The 15,583-nt window shown below is 30.1% G+C and overlaps 1 long non-coding RNA gene across 1 annotated transcript; it reads left to right on the top strand.

Moving 5' to 3' along the window:
- The first annotated feature begins 4,210 nt into the window (after positions 1 to 4,210).
- Positions 4,211 to 6,238, top strand: LOC148761672 (uncharacterized). The gene is made up of 2 exons (XR_016027532.1): positions 4,211 to 4,449; positions 6,048 to 6,238. It is a non-coding gene; the product is annotated as an uncharacterized LOC148761672 (long non-coding RNA).
- Positions 6,239 to 15,583: the final 9,345 nt, after the last annotated feature.

The raw sequence follows: 15,583 nt of genomic DNA, 5'->3' as shown, positions 1-15,583 counted from the left end.
TGAGCTCTAATACTACCCCGGGAGTTACCCTCCTCGCCTCTACAATCGGAGTAACTATATAACTGGGTTTACCATGCCCCTCTAATAGGCAGTCCACGGAAACCCGTCACTGCAGTGACTAACCCACCAATTTTGATAAAATTTCGACAGTATAACGTGGCTTTTATTTATTTATCCAGTCTCCATAGTAAAAACAACTTACATAAATTTCCCAATGCACTCACAGAATATAGCCACATATACTCATTTCTCATAAGCCATTCCTAGGAAAATATATATTTTTCAAGTCAATTTGCAGCCTCCAATTACTCAATTTCATAATCAATACAATATATTTTTATTTATCACATTTATTCCTAAAACATCAAAAATCTCGTTTTAATCTCGTTTTCATTTCATAAAATATATAAAAGGCATTTAAAAATAAACTCTAGATAATTTACAATAATAATAAGTTTACTCACAGTTTGTACAAACTAAAAGCTTTCTAAGCGCCCCGATTACTACTCGTCGGGTACGACATCTTTGCCTTTTCCGGAAGGCTCTCCTCTTTGACACATTACAAAAATTTACACAATTCATCACATTGATGCTAAATCACTATATAATTAACTTAAATCCTATACTAATGCATGGTATGAAATGCAATAGCCTAAAACGGCTTAAACGCGGTATTAACCTATTTTTGGCACTTTGCTTGATAAATTGCTAACGCTCTCCATTTTAGCTCTAAATCATCCCATTCTCTCTCCAACATTTCTAACCATTAAATATCAGCCAATAACCTTCTAAAAACAACAAAATCAGCTCACTTCCTTCCTTGGAAAATTCGGCCAAAAATGGGACAATAACTCGGTTAATTTTCTACTTTGTTTTTCTATCACGTTTAATCGTTTTTCATCATTTCTCTTCATTTTCCTTAGAATAAAATCAATTCATCATCATTGTACAGCATTGAGCATCCAGCCAAGAGTGGGTATTGTGAAAATTTAATGATTTCTTGCCCAATTTAATTTTTAAACACATTAACTAACTAAAACTATCAATTTAACTAAAAATCAAAACCTAAAAATTTCAATTTCTCTCCCCTAGAATTTCGTCCAGCCCTTGATATCACTTTTTGATCTCTCTCCTCAAGCATGCTAAATGGAAATAAAGGCATAGGAAAGGTAGAAATCAAGCTAAAATCGAAAAATCTTACCATTAGACGTGTAAACGGTCGAAAACCGTGAATTTCCTTTTGAATTTTCTTGTTTCTCTTTGGTTTTTCTTTTTTTCTTCCTTTCCTCTCTATTTCCTCTCTTGTTCTTCCTTATGGACGGCCAGCAGTTAAAATTTGGGTTTAAATGGGCTGACTTTTCATTAAAATAATATTATATCATTAAAAAAATGCCACATGTCACTTTCCCATTGGCCCATTTTTAAAATTTCATCCATTTGTTTCCAAATTTTCACCATACACTTGTCTCATATATTCATAGCTTAGATAAAATTCTCAGACTCATCCAAAGTCTCGGTAGAGTAATTTTTGAAATTTACACTTTTACCCCCGTAAAAGTCAAAAATTACATTTTTGCCCCAAAAATTGAAAAATTACCCATAGACATATTTTTCATCCCTTATACTCATACCATTCTCCAATTTGTCAAATTTGATCTAAATTCTCTCAAAATCTCAAATTTTGTCCGTAGGTGGCAAAATAACGATTTTGCCCCTACACTCCAAAAATCACCAAAATTAAACTTTTTCACTTCCTATCATTAAATTATACTCCAGATAGTTAATCTTGGTCAAAAATTTCACTCCATGATCAAATTATTATCTTAGGTGGCAAAATGACGATTTTACCCTGGAATATCAAAATTTCTAATTTTACCCTAAATGAACCCTCGAACTCCGAACAATCATTTTTAGCTTTTCTGGACTATAAAATATTAAATTTCATCCTAAAATTCCTATTTGAACTAGTTCGAGGTTAAATCAACTCAAGTGTACCATTAGTTACAATACCGAGTTTCGTCTATTCTTAGGTGCTTTTCCTAGCATAATAACATACTACTCAGTGCATGTATGTCATGACATGTATTTATAGGGTCAGGTTTTACAATATAAGAGGAAATTATCAACCTTGTTTATTGTATTTAACTATTTATGTTTTATGTATTATAGTTTTATATTTATTATTATAAGCTTAAATAAAAATAAAATAAGAATATAAGAGGTTGAGTACATTAATATTTTTTTCAGGTCTTATTAAAATATGAGTAAGTTGAAAATAATTCACAAATTCTTTAAAAGAAAAGATGAAAATCGTCCAAATTATTCTTCTACACTTGAGCCACCAAGCCTTAATGTTTCAACTCATGAACAAGAGTAATGTGAATCAAAACATCTAAGACTCAATCCTAAAGAAATGAATATTTTTCAATACATAATTAATAATTGATAAATTTGAATTTAAGAAACATGGTCCACACAACTTTCGGACTATTGTAAGTTTTTTTTTTTGTTGATTAACATGTTATATAAAATTATTTTTTATTATCAATCTTTTGATTGCTGGTTAAGTTCAACATATTAGTTTTTAAAATTTTTAACCCTTATATTTCTATTTTTGACCACCTTAACAAAAGTTGACTAGTTCCGCCCCTGCTTACATACCAATAGAGTCTATGTATATGCCAAATGGTGAATGGAATATATATCAGACAATTAGTCTCCAAACCTTATCTTAGATGCCACTAAAGTCATTTTGTTGATTCAGAAATCTATAGTAAATTGATTACAAGGAGGACCTGCTACACTTTAATTATGTGACATCCTTATTAACGTGGAAACTTAAGTACCAAACACTGCACTTCTTGAACGGCACCGTGACTTCAAATGTACACTAAGAGATTAACAAATAAGCTAGTAATTAAGCTACACTGTTTTACAGATATTCACATTGATGACTTAATTATGGACTTTTCAATATATATGTTTGTAATGGAGGTGATTAAACTTTGGTGTCTCGGATATATATCTTTTCACATCATAATATACTTTTGGATTTAGAATTTATTTAAACATCGTTTGATTAATATTATCTGCTATTTGCTTAACCTTGATAAAACACATAACGAGGAATCATTTTAAAGTCATGGGTGAAAGTGAGACCAAGGGAGAGCTTAATGTCATACCTTCTTCCTTCTTAATATCCAGTGTTCCTTCCAAATCTCTAAATAGTTTTGTATAGTCTTAGCAATAAAAGCTTCTCTAAATAGCTTCGTATGGTCTTAGGAATGAAAGCTTTCTCTAAATAGTTTTGTCCAATAATAATGATAAAGTAGTTTTAATAATATCCAGATGGTGCTGAACTGTGATAAATAATGCAGTTATCAGGTATAGTAAAATACACACTGTATTTCACAAAAAGGAAACGCAAAGTACTAGCATCAAGCCATTAATTAATCAATTTCTTATCATCAGGGTCATAGTTTTCATTCAAAAAATTGGATTTTCAATTGTTTTCTAACATAAATTCACAATAGTTGAAAATTTTGAATGATTTGTACTACTGTAATGAAAGTGATCAAGTTGGGATCATGAATGAAAAGATATCAATTCAATCAGTAAAATTTTATAAAATATATGTAATGACAAAATATCTATAAATAAAAATAAATATGTTGTTTTTGCTTTTCTTATGAATGAGATTGTCAAACCCTGCTTTGTAAAATAATTATAATGTCATTCACATGCTCGATAGAATGTTTGTATATTTAGGAAGTTCGAAAAATCGTTAAAAGACGATATTGCCCCTAATGGTATCATTAAGTCGATTAAGCCTCGAACTAATTCAAATAGGAATTTTAAGGTGAAATTAAGAGTTTCACAGTTCAGGGATGACTCAAAATGGTAATTAGGAGTTCGAGAATCAATTCGGAATCAAACCGAAATTTTCACTATCTAGGGGTAAAATTGTAATTTTTCCACTTGCGGACAAAATTTGAGATTTTGAGAGAATTTAGATCACGTTTGACAAATTGGAGAATGATATGAGTATAAGGGATAAAAAATATGTCTATGGGTAATTTTTCAGTTTTTAGGGCAAAAATGTAATTTTTTATTTTTACGGGGGCAAAAGTGTAAATTTCAAAAATTACTTCACCAAGACTTTGGATAAGTTTGAGAATTTTATCTAAGTTATGGATATTTTAAGGAATAATGTGTGGTGGAGATTTAAAGCTTAAAAGATAAGAATTTAAAAAATGGACCAATAATGTAGTGACATGTGGCAAGTTTAGATTATTATATTATTTAACTATAAAAATCAGCCCACACCACCATTTTCTCTTCATTATGGCCGGCCATAGCAAGAAAACAAAGGGGAAAAGAAAAACAAAAACCTAGGGGGAGAAATTCAAGGAAAATTTGGTGAAAATTCAAGGAAACAAGTGACAAAAGGTAAAATTTCTTGGTTTTGACTTGTGCTTTACCTTTCCCATGCATTTCCCATCATTTTCCATGGTTGAATCATGTGATTTGAGGATGAATTCAATTCTGGAAAAATGGGTTAGGAGAGATAAACTTGTTAGATTAATTTAATTTTAAGTTATGTTAGTGTTTTAAGTTAGTTTAGCATATTTAGGAACAAAACAACAAGAAAAGAATTTATTTTCCTCCATTACCATTATTGGCCGAATTTTCTAGGGGAATATTGGCTGATGATCTTGATGTTTATTTGAGGAATTATGATGAATAATGATGAATTATGAGTCTAGAAAAATAATGGGAATTTTCGGAGCAAAAATATGAATTTTTACCCATTAGGGGTATTTTCGTAATTTGCTATAGGGACTGATAATTTGCACCACACTGAGGGACATTAAGTCAATTTGGGTGCAATTGAGGTATAGAAACTGAAAAAAATTAATTTGAGATTAAATTGGACGCGTTAGTAATTTAATCGGGTAATAGGCCGAATTAGGTTAGCACTGCATTTAAGCGGTAGTCGGATAAGTTGCATGTCATATCATGCATATATACCGAGCCTGAATTGATTTTATAATGGTCAAGCATTGATGTGGCGAATTATGTATTGTACATTGTGGATAGGTGGTGAGCAAATTACACTGGTCAAAGTACAGAAATTGTGCTTGAAGACTGAGATTAGGAGTACATCGACTCCTAAAACTGTGAGTGGATAATTTATCATCTTAAATATCTAGAGTAATTATACTTGTTTGATGCTTTTATTGAATGGTGAGTTTAAATTATAAAATATTATATTTTCCAATTCAAATGTTTTTTTTTAATAAAAATGAGATTTATACTGGTTTTGAAATCAAATATTGTTTTGGAAAAATTGAGTATATGGAGACTGTGTTAAAATTTATGATCTTATCTGTTATTGAAATTGTGGCTTATGACACTATGGTAGCATGATGGCTAAATTTTTGGGGTTGGCATGAAATATATGAACAATTTTGGATTGGTCTCGGTAGACTGGATTAAATTTTATTCACCATATTAAGCTACTGGAAATTTTATGGGTCTGGTGGTATATTAAACGGTCACTGCAGTGGTGGGGGTTTCCGTGGACTGCCTATGAGAGGGGCACGGTAACTCAATTATATACTTACCTCCGGGGGGAGATGTTGGGTGAAGTATTTCTTGAGGTATGATTTGAGTGCACCTCACGTTCGGGCCACCACGTGAGAGTGAGACTCAGCCAACGCCAAGGAACGGCTGTGTGTCAAATGTGGAAACATGTTTATGGGTATGGGTCATTGAACAGCCTTGGCGGTCTCAGTGGGATACCTTGACAAAGGTACCCGCGAGAATGATTATGGCAGGGGCCAAGTTTAAGAAATTCATAAGCCGGGAAATTTTGATGAAAATAAATTGTTTGGTATAGATTGAAACGAAATTTGTGTTATGAACATTATTGAGATATAACGTTTTTATATTATCTCCATTTACTCTGCTTTAGATGCTTTTGATGGTAATTGTTTACTCACTGGGATTATTTAATCTCACCCCTCTTCCTATCCATTTTTCAGGCTCAGGACAGTTTGTTGATAGTTGATTAAGACGAGAATTAATCTCGAAGTTGCATCATAGGAAGTAAGGGTTCGTAGCTCTACACTTTCTTGGTTAGTTAGGGGCCCACGTGTCACTGTAAACGAAATTTCATACTTTAATTATCTTTATTACTATATGAATAAATTTATTTTACTCTTACGCTACAAAAGTTATTTTAGGAAGACTTTGAAAATATTGTGTTTTAAGAAAATAGAATATTTTATTTAATGTTTTTATTATATTCAAATAGCTATAATTTTACTTTAAACGAATGTTGTAGACTTCAAAATTTAATTTAAATCATGAAATATGTGTTTCCACTTACATATTACATTTTTCGGATTTTGAAATTTAAAAAAAAAAAATTGACGAGAATGCCCCTGTGAGCTAGAAAATAATATTTTATTGTTTTGAGTTGGAACCAACTTATGTTTTCTTGAAATGCGAGATTTAATAACTGTTGCTCACGGGGGAGATGCGGAAGTTGATGCTAAGCCTTGCGGGGTTTCGATCGGCATTCGGGGTAATGAGTGCTTATCGGGACGTCGCGGCGATTGTCACTGGCTCGATGAGAGTTTCGAGTCGTGACAGAGATTGTAAATTCTATATATAATATAAGTTATTTTTATCCTTTAAATTTTTTAAAACTCAAAGTATAGTTAACTGATTATGTATAATTTTAAATTCTTTTTGGCAATTTGCTTTTCATTTATTTGAATCCTCACTTTATGCATTATGATAACAGAATTTTATAGACTTTCTCTTGTTTTCAAATCATGACGATTTGTTTCAGTTCTTTTCTTTGGTTGTCAGGACTTTCTTCTTTCAACTATACATCGATGGAATTTATGCAAAAACAAAAAAGGAACAACATTCTTTTTTTTTTTCTTGGCTTATGATATTTTTATATTCTGGTTAAGTATCCTCATCTCTTTATGAATTGTGCAGTCGATGGTAGATGAGAGTGAACTTTGTGTTGTTCACTATACACTTGGCCTCCATAAACCTTGGGATTGTTGGACATCTTGGCTTTTAAAACCTGTTGAGGTCTGGCAAGTAAAAGCTAACTCCTTCGCAAATTTATATGAAGAGCTCTGATATATTTCCAATGTGCTCTGTAATTTTACTTAATAATTTCTTAAATGATCAATATTTATTGTAAAATTTGCATGGTTTATATTTTATAAGTTGCTTTAAAATTTGTAAAATTTATAAAATTTACACCTTTTTATTGCATATTAGAATGTTGTATGTGTTGCTATGCTTTTAGCTGCCTATTTTAAATGCTGCAGTACATGGCTACATTTTAATTTTGCTACAAAATCTTATAAAAAGTGCCATTAAATTTTTCTATACATTGGTTAAAATGACACTTTTTTTAAGTGCAACTTTAAGCTAAGGCAGTAAAATTTTCACTTATAGCTGCAATTTTTTCTACAGCCATAGGTAAAAAATGTTGTAGTGTATTTTACTTGTTAATCTCTTAGTGTCCGTTTGGAGTTATAGTGCCATTCAAGCAGCAACCTAAATATTTGGCACTCAACTTTCTACGTTAATAAGAATGTCACATAATTGAAGTGTTGCAAGTCGTCCTTGTAATTAATTTAGTACAGATTCTCAATCAACAAAATGACTTTAATGGCATCTAAGATAAGGTCCAGAGACTAACTGTTTGATATATATTCAACATTCACCTTTAAATAAACGTCATATTTTTGGCACATACCTAGTGTTTATTGGCACGCATGAAAGGTCTAGCGACAAGACACGTACTAAAAATCCTCTTTTTCTTTAAAAAAAACAAAAGAATTGTAAATTCACAACCATCCTTTTGTTCGTGACATTTACAAGTTAATATTACAATTATATCCAATATAAAAAACCAATAAATAAAACTAAATAGATTAACAAATTAATACCATGCTGAGACTTGCATAAGATGAGACTCAAACCTAAATTTAAAAATTTAAAGAGTTATTTGTTAAATTTATGTAGAATTAATTTAACTAATTCAGGATCAATCATAACAGAAATTTAAAATTAGAAATGTAACTGATTCTTAATACATGATTTGACAACAGAAACAATATTAACCAAATTAACTGTTGAGATTCAATCTACTAAGATCTTCTTCTTTCTTGATCAATTAACTTTACAATGGTGAAAAACCTCAACTCTATACAAGTATAGATTGATCGTCTAGATTTGTGAATCATACAAAAAAAATATCCTTTTGATATTAAAAAAATTATGAATGTATGTAACATAAGTTATTTAATTGTTAATATAAACTTTTGTTATAATTAATATGTACCTTTATTAAAAAAATTAAGAAGAAAAAAAGCAATTATCTATTTCCATCTTATGTGGTCTGTATCACAAGATTGAGATATATGAAGAAATTTCAATCTTATCTATTCAGTTATTGAACTTGGAATACCACATTTTCTAAATGGAGCATACCATTTCCAATTACGTTCTAGCCACGTCAAACGAAGAATGATTCATGGACCAAAATAAAACATTAAGTCTTAGTCAAGATTCTTGCTATATAATACTGGGACAGATCATGTCACTTAAACCCGAATAGAGATCTTCGATAGCAATTTCCTACCCTCTTTGATACCTATCCCACCTTCTAAAGTGCACCATGTTTTTTCTCATTAATAACGGTGTTAGGACTTATTTGGTTTTCAACATGACACCCAAAAAGAAAATCTATTCTTTCTTATTCTATTAATTTTGCTATTGAAACATCTTTCTTAATTCAATATTTTTGCCTTCTCTTCAACCGTAAAAGCAAAAAAAATAAAAGCCTTTTTCTTTTTATTGCAAGGTCATGGGAAATTTTCTTCAAAAATGCTTCCACCATTTGGTTTTGCTAAAAGTTTCAATGCAATTGTGACTTCTTGTTGCGAGAGTAGAGGATTTGTATTCGACGTCTACGAATTTGAATTTTTATTATTTATTTTTAATAAAAAATTTCACAAATTGAATTGAACAAAAGTGTTATCCCTCAACAAAAGTAACAAAAAAATCTTGTCTCTCAAGGTAAAAGGAATCAAACAGATGCTTAGGGTACTCAAAAGTCTCGTCCTCTCCCCTCGTCATCAAGTCGTCCATTCTTTGAGTAATTGACATAGCAAATTTATTCTTAGATTGACGGGTGAATTAAAAGTTCCTGCATTATCAATTAATTATAGCACTACAAATAAAAGAGGAAAGAGATATTGAAAGGACAGGGTAGTGACTATAATTCTAAGAATACCAGTTTTTATTTCTTTTATTTTTTTTAATTTGATAATTTTAGGAGTTTGGGTGGAAAATGGAAATCCCCTGTTGGTTTTAATGCTTTTTTTTTTAATAAATAATTTCAATGCCAAAAGTGTAGTATTAGTCTTTTGTTTTTTTTTTTTTTTTGAATAGCAGGAATTTATTGACGAAGAATGGAGACACATAATACATGGACTCCATTTAGGACCACAAAACATCAGAAAAAGGAAATCAAACTGCCGAGAACGGACTGCATTATTCTTCACAGCCCCACAAATGGAATAAAACCAATGCGCAGAGATTTATAAATTAACCTTCGAAAGACTTGATTGACTTATAGGAATACAAATTTTGGGAGTTGTGACGATGAGGACATATATATATATATGTCCATAGACCTTATCTGTTAAATGTCTTGGTCCAGATTTCTGCTAATTTATTAGGAGTTGGGCAGATCATGTCAATTGACCCCGGTCCTTACGCTCTTTATATATGAAACAGACACCAATTATTAAGTTAGAAAAACTTTAGCTGACTTGAGAATCATTTAATCAAAATTATAAACAAAATCCAGCCCAAGAATCAAGTTAAAGTTGCAATCTTGTCAATCGTATTAAATAAAGCAACTGGTACAGGATATATAGTTTCCATATGATAGTGGCATTTCTTTTTTCAAAAGGTTTTTATAGTGGCATTTAATGTTTAAAAATCAAGCCAAGGTATTCCTATCTTCAATTTTTTTAAAGAAGCCTAACTTGAAATACTAATAGATCTCTTTATATACCAAAAATCAGAATAAAAGTAAATATCATTCCAATCCCCTTTACTCGTATGTATGTAGAACAATAAGGTAATTAAATCTTATGAAAATCAAGTATTCAACCAATAAGATCCAAAAGGGGTAGAAAGTTTGGATTTGTTAGCAGTTCTATGACAATGCTAGAAGAGCAAGCTGGAATCTAAACGGTCTTGATTTTTGGATCACAAGATCTATGTCAATATTACTAGATTTTATCCAAATGCCCCCTGGAGAACGAGATCTTGTCATATTGAAAATGGTCTTGATGAAGCAAATTTAGATGAGTAGAGTAAGACTGTTGTAGACTCTTTTTGGTACGGGAATTGAATCATTTGAGGATAGAAATAAGGCAATACAGGGTGGAGATGAAAGTAGAACATGTCTAGGGCAAGTGGATGCTGAAATTCTTCATTGACTTGAAAGAAGTTTAAGGGAGATTCCATCCTGGGTCGGATGATTGAAGAAGACAGAAAACAATTACCGCAAAATTATTTCTTATCACGTTTGAAGATGAAGAAATGATGGAAAGCATGAAGGGAGACAACTGGATTTGGCTTCTTTGGTGGTTCGATAAAGATCAGGGATACTTTGAAAATGTTATTGTAGTTAGTAGGAAATGTTGGGTTTTCTTTCTTTCTTGCTCTGTCAGCTGTGCCCTGAAGCTGATGTTTTTGTTTATTGGTTGTTCTGTTTATGGGTTGTGAACAACTTCTCTGTCAGGTTGTATTCTAAGGGATATCTCTTCCCTTTTTTTGTAATGAAATTTCTCTCTTTCAAGAAGGAAATGTTGGGTTTCTTGTAGTTATCTCTCCACTTTGTGATGACCAAATCATAGTTAATAAATTGATGCGGATGGAAGAAGCTGATGTTCAATAATTTTGTAAAGTTTTTCTTTTCTCCTTTTTTTTTGTCAAATTCTATGTGTAGGGTGGTTGAGGGATTTTTGCTGTTATTAATTTTGGGTGGATTGTTTCTTTGTTTTTTTAGTTGTTTTGTTCGGTTATCCCTGATTGTGTGGGATTAAGGAGTGGACTTAGAATCTGTTCTATTTTTGAGTTTCATTGTTGTTTTCAAATATGAGGATTGTTTATTGGAATGTTAGAGGGTAAGGGAGTAGTGTCAATGCTGGTGTGGCTGCTATCGTTGCTTTCAATTAAGAGAAATGAATGCTAATTATGATAGGCTTTCTTTTTGATCCTAGACTTGGAATGGTTTGGACTCCACCTTCTTAGAGTGAACTTAAATTTAATGTTGATAGATCTATTAAAGGTAAACTTGGTCCTGTGGGGTGTGGAGAAGTGTTAAGAGATTACTATTGGACAACTTTTTGGACCCCTTGGAGTATAGGATTATAATTTTGTGGAATTGGTGACCATTAATTATGCAGTTTAGCTGTTTATTTCATCAGCTTAGGTCGGTTCGAAAACTATGATAGTTGAGTTTGATTCACAGTGGCAATTTCCTGGATGTGCAATGAGAAGTTTAGACTATGGGGCAAATGTTATTTTTTTTTTAATGAAATTGACAACTTGAGGAAAATTATTGGTGACATTGTTTTTCTGCATAACTATAGAAAAGTTAACGCTTTCATGGACTCTCTTGCTAAATGTGGTGTTGATCCAGATGAAATGTTTCGAGATGGTTTTTCTAGTGGCTTGTCACTGATTTGGACTTTGTTTTTTTTTTTTTTTTTTTTTTGCTCTCAAGGTGTTTTGTCTGTATTTCTGTGATTGATTTTTGTTATAAAGATTTTAATAATTTTTAGCTTTCACTATTATTAAATTTTTATTCTGATTGACAAAAAAAATTAAATCTTATGGAAATCAAGTATTTAACCAATAAGAGGTAATAACCTTTACAATTATAATCCAATATAAAAAAAACCCACATAAGATGGAACTCAAACGTAAATTTAAAAGTTTAAAGAGTTATTTGCTTAATTTTATGTATAATTAATTTATACTAATTTAAGATTTACCATAACAGGAATTTATAATTAGAAAATGTATTTGATTCTTAATATGTGATTTGACAACTGAATCAATATTAATTAAATAACTGTAATATATTAAAAAAATTATCGATGTATATAATGTAAGTTATTTAATTGTGAATATAAATTTTTCATATAATTAATATTTAACCTTAACATAAATTTAAAAAAAAAAACAATTATCTATTTCCATCCTATCTTTTAGTGATCACTATTACAAGATTTGGATATATGAAAAAATTTCAATCCTGGCTACTCATTTATTGAACTTGGAATGCCACATTTTGTAAATGGAGAATGCCCCTTCCAATTGCATTCGAGCCATGTTAAACGAAGAATGATTCATGGACCAAAATGAAACATTAAGTCTTAGTCAAGATTCTTGCTATAATAGTGGGACAGATAATGTCACTTAAACCTGAATAGAGATCTTCTATAGCAATTTCCTACCCCCTTCTCTATCCCAACCTCTAAAGCACCATCATGTTTCTTCTCATTAATAATGGTGTTAGGACTTATTTGGTTTCAACATAACACCCATAAAGAGAATCTATTCTTTCTTATTCTATTTCACTATTGAACATTTTTTTTATTCAAGATTTTTCTAATTGATATATTTAAAATAAATTCAAAATGTTGAGGATAAAAAAATTAAAATTTTTATATTATGAATGAAAATCAACATCATGAGAGGTCAAAGATGCTAATGATGCAAATTACTCCAATTCTCATTTTTTTAAAGAATTTCCAAGACTAGGGCCTCAAGCACTTCACAATAGGGAAACACAAAGTAGTAGCATCGAGCCACTAATTCATCAATTTCTTACCATCAAGGCCATAGTTTTCATTTGGAAAATTGGATTTTCAATTGTTTTCTAACATAAATTCACAGTAATTGAAAATTTTGAATAATTTATACTATTGTAACAAGAGTGACTAAATTGAGGTCACGAACTAAAAGACATCCATTTAATCAGTAAAATTTCATAAAATATATGTAATGATAAAATATATATAAAAATAAAAATAAATATATTGTTTTTACTTTTCCTATGAATGAGATTGTAAATTCTATATCTAATATAAGTTATTTTATCTTTTAAATTTTTTAAAATTCAAATGCATAGTTAAAAAAAATTGTGCTTCCATCCGAATAGTAGGTGTGAGAAAGGCTAGTTAATTAAGTATTCAATGTTGTGGAAATCAGGGCACGAGTCAAGTCTCGGGTTCACATTCTTATGTCTTAAACCTTATATGTTAAAAGAGCCACTAGCATAAATTGGGTAGGCAATGGAGGCCCCAAAATAATGACAAAGAAGAAGGCAGCACACGCCCCTTGGACACGTTAGAAGCAAACAGAGCAACGTTTTCCCCAAGTCAACAAAGGAATTTCTACTTATATGAGATTTGTAAGTAGAAATTTAATCATCATTTTCAGTTTGAAGGTGAAAAATGTTGTAGTTGGTGTGATTGGCTTTCCAAGTCTCTCATGGTTTTAGCCCAACGACTCTACTTGATTTCAGTCATTATAAGTGCTCGTGTCATTTTAAAAAAATCAGGATTGTTTTGAGTGTAAGTAAAATAAATAGTATAAAAAGAAGTTTTTTAATTTTAAACTTCTTTAGAATGCAAGAAAAGAAAAAAGTTAATAACGAAAGATTATGTAAAAGAATAATCTCCATAAATAAAAGATCCTCCAATAACTCTAATTGATTTCAGTCATTATAAGTTCCCCTTAAGACTTAAAAGTAAATTATTATAAAAGAAAACTAAAGAATTACCGATTAATCATAAAAACTTAAAAAAGAAATTATATATAATATAAAAAAGAAATAGTTTAAGCGTTTTTGAATTTAGTTCCCCTCCTATTTTTATTTGGCATGTTTTAGTTCCTTTACTTTGATTTTAAGGAATTTAATCCTTATGTTTATAAAAGTCAGTTATTAACTGTTTTAAAATTTTATCTTTAATTTATATGATGTATCATTTTGGTGATGACATGACATGATGATGTGGATTAAGTTTTTATCAATTTCCCATGTTAGTTTATAAAAATTATATTTTTATTTTAATTAAATAATATTTAACATTTTAATTTTATTAATTAATAATTTAAATAATGGGAGGAAAAGTAGTAGTAATGGTGGAGCTAAGAGATTGGTAGTAATAGTATCGAAGAATGGAACTGAAATGGTGAGACGATGTGTTTGGTAAAACACTACTAGAGATGTGGTGAGAAGATAAAATGATGATTAAGGACATTAAGTTAAAATTAGATATGTTGAAAAATATTATAATATATGTGATATTTAAAATTCTAAAAAATGAATGAAAATAATTTTAAATTATTCTGATATTAAAATAATGGTAATAAATACATATTAATTATAATCATAATATAACTACACATATTTATAAGTAACAAATTGTACTTTTTGATATAAAAACAATTAATCATTGTAACCATCATCTATGAATGAAGAGTCCCCTTTTATATTTATTCTCTCTTTTAAGGAAAAGGTTGCAGGAAAAATCCCGGAAGGTCTACTCTCATTTGCCTTTTTAAAAAAAAAAAAAAAATCTACTCCCATTTCACTGAACAATACTTTTGACCTTTCTCTACCTTTTAGCCACTTTATTTATTCTTTTTCCTTTTTTTTTTTAAGGAAAAGATTGTAAGAAAAGATGGCGGAAAGCGTACTCTCATTTCTCTGAACAATCCTTTCTACCTTTTCCACTTGCTTCTTTCAATTCAGAGGCAAAATGTGATCCTTGCTCAAGACTTTTGAGGTCAACAAGTCTTCTATTCTATGCCATAACAAAGTCTGGGAGTAATTGATGTTCAACCCCAGATTTGAAATTAAAATAGAATGCTACAGTTTCAACTGAATTTTATTCTTAGATTGATTGATTAACTAAACTTTCCTTCATTACAAATTAATTATAGCACTACCAGTAACAGAGGAAAGAGAGAGTAGTGATTCTAAGAATATTACTTTTTATTTTTTTTTATTTTTTTTTATTTGATAATTTTAATGGTTTGGGTGGAAAATGTAACTCCCTTGTTAGTTTTAATTTTTTTTCTTTTTGAATAAATAATTTCACTGCCCCACATATAAAATAAAATTGGGGTCACGAATTAAAAGACATCAATTCAATCAGTAAAATTTTATAAAACATATGTAATGACAAAATATATATAAATATAAATAAATATATTGTTTTTGCTTGTCTTACGAATGAGATTATAAATTTTATATCTAACATATCCTTTAAATTTTTTAAAATTCAAATGTATAGTTAAAAAAAATTTTGCTTCCATCCTAATAGTAGGTGTGAGAAAGGCTAGTTAATTAAGTATTCAATGTTGTGGAAAACAAGGGCATGAGTCAAGTCTCGGGTTCACATTCTTTTGTCTTAAACCTTATTATATGTTAAAAGAGCCACTA

This window comes from Theobroma cacao, chromosome 7 (assembly GCF_053813885.1).
Source record: "Theobroma cacao isolate CCN51 chromosome 7, ASM5381388v1, whole genome shotgun sequence".
Lineage (NCBI taxonomy): Eukaryota > Viridiplantae > Streptophyta > Magnoliopsida > Malvales > Malvaceae > Theobroma > Theobroma cacao.
This window is presented reverse-complemented; position numbering and strand designations above follow the sequence as displayed.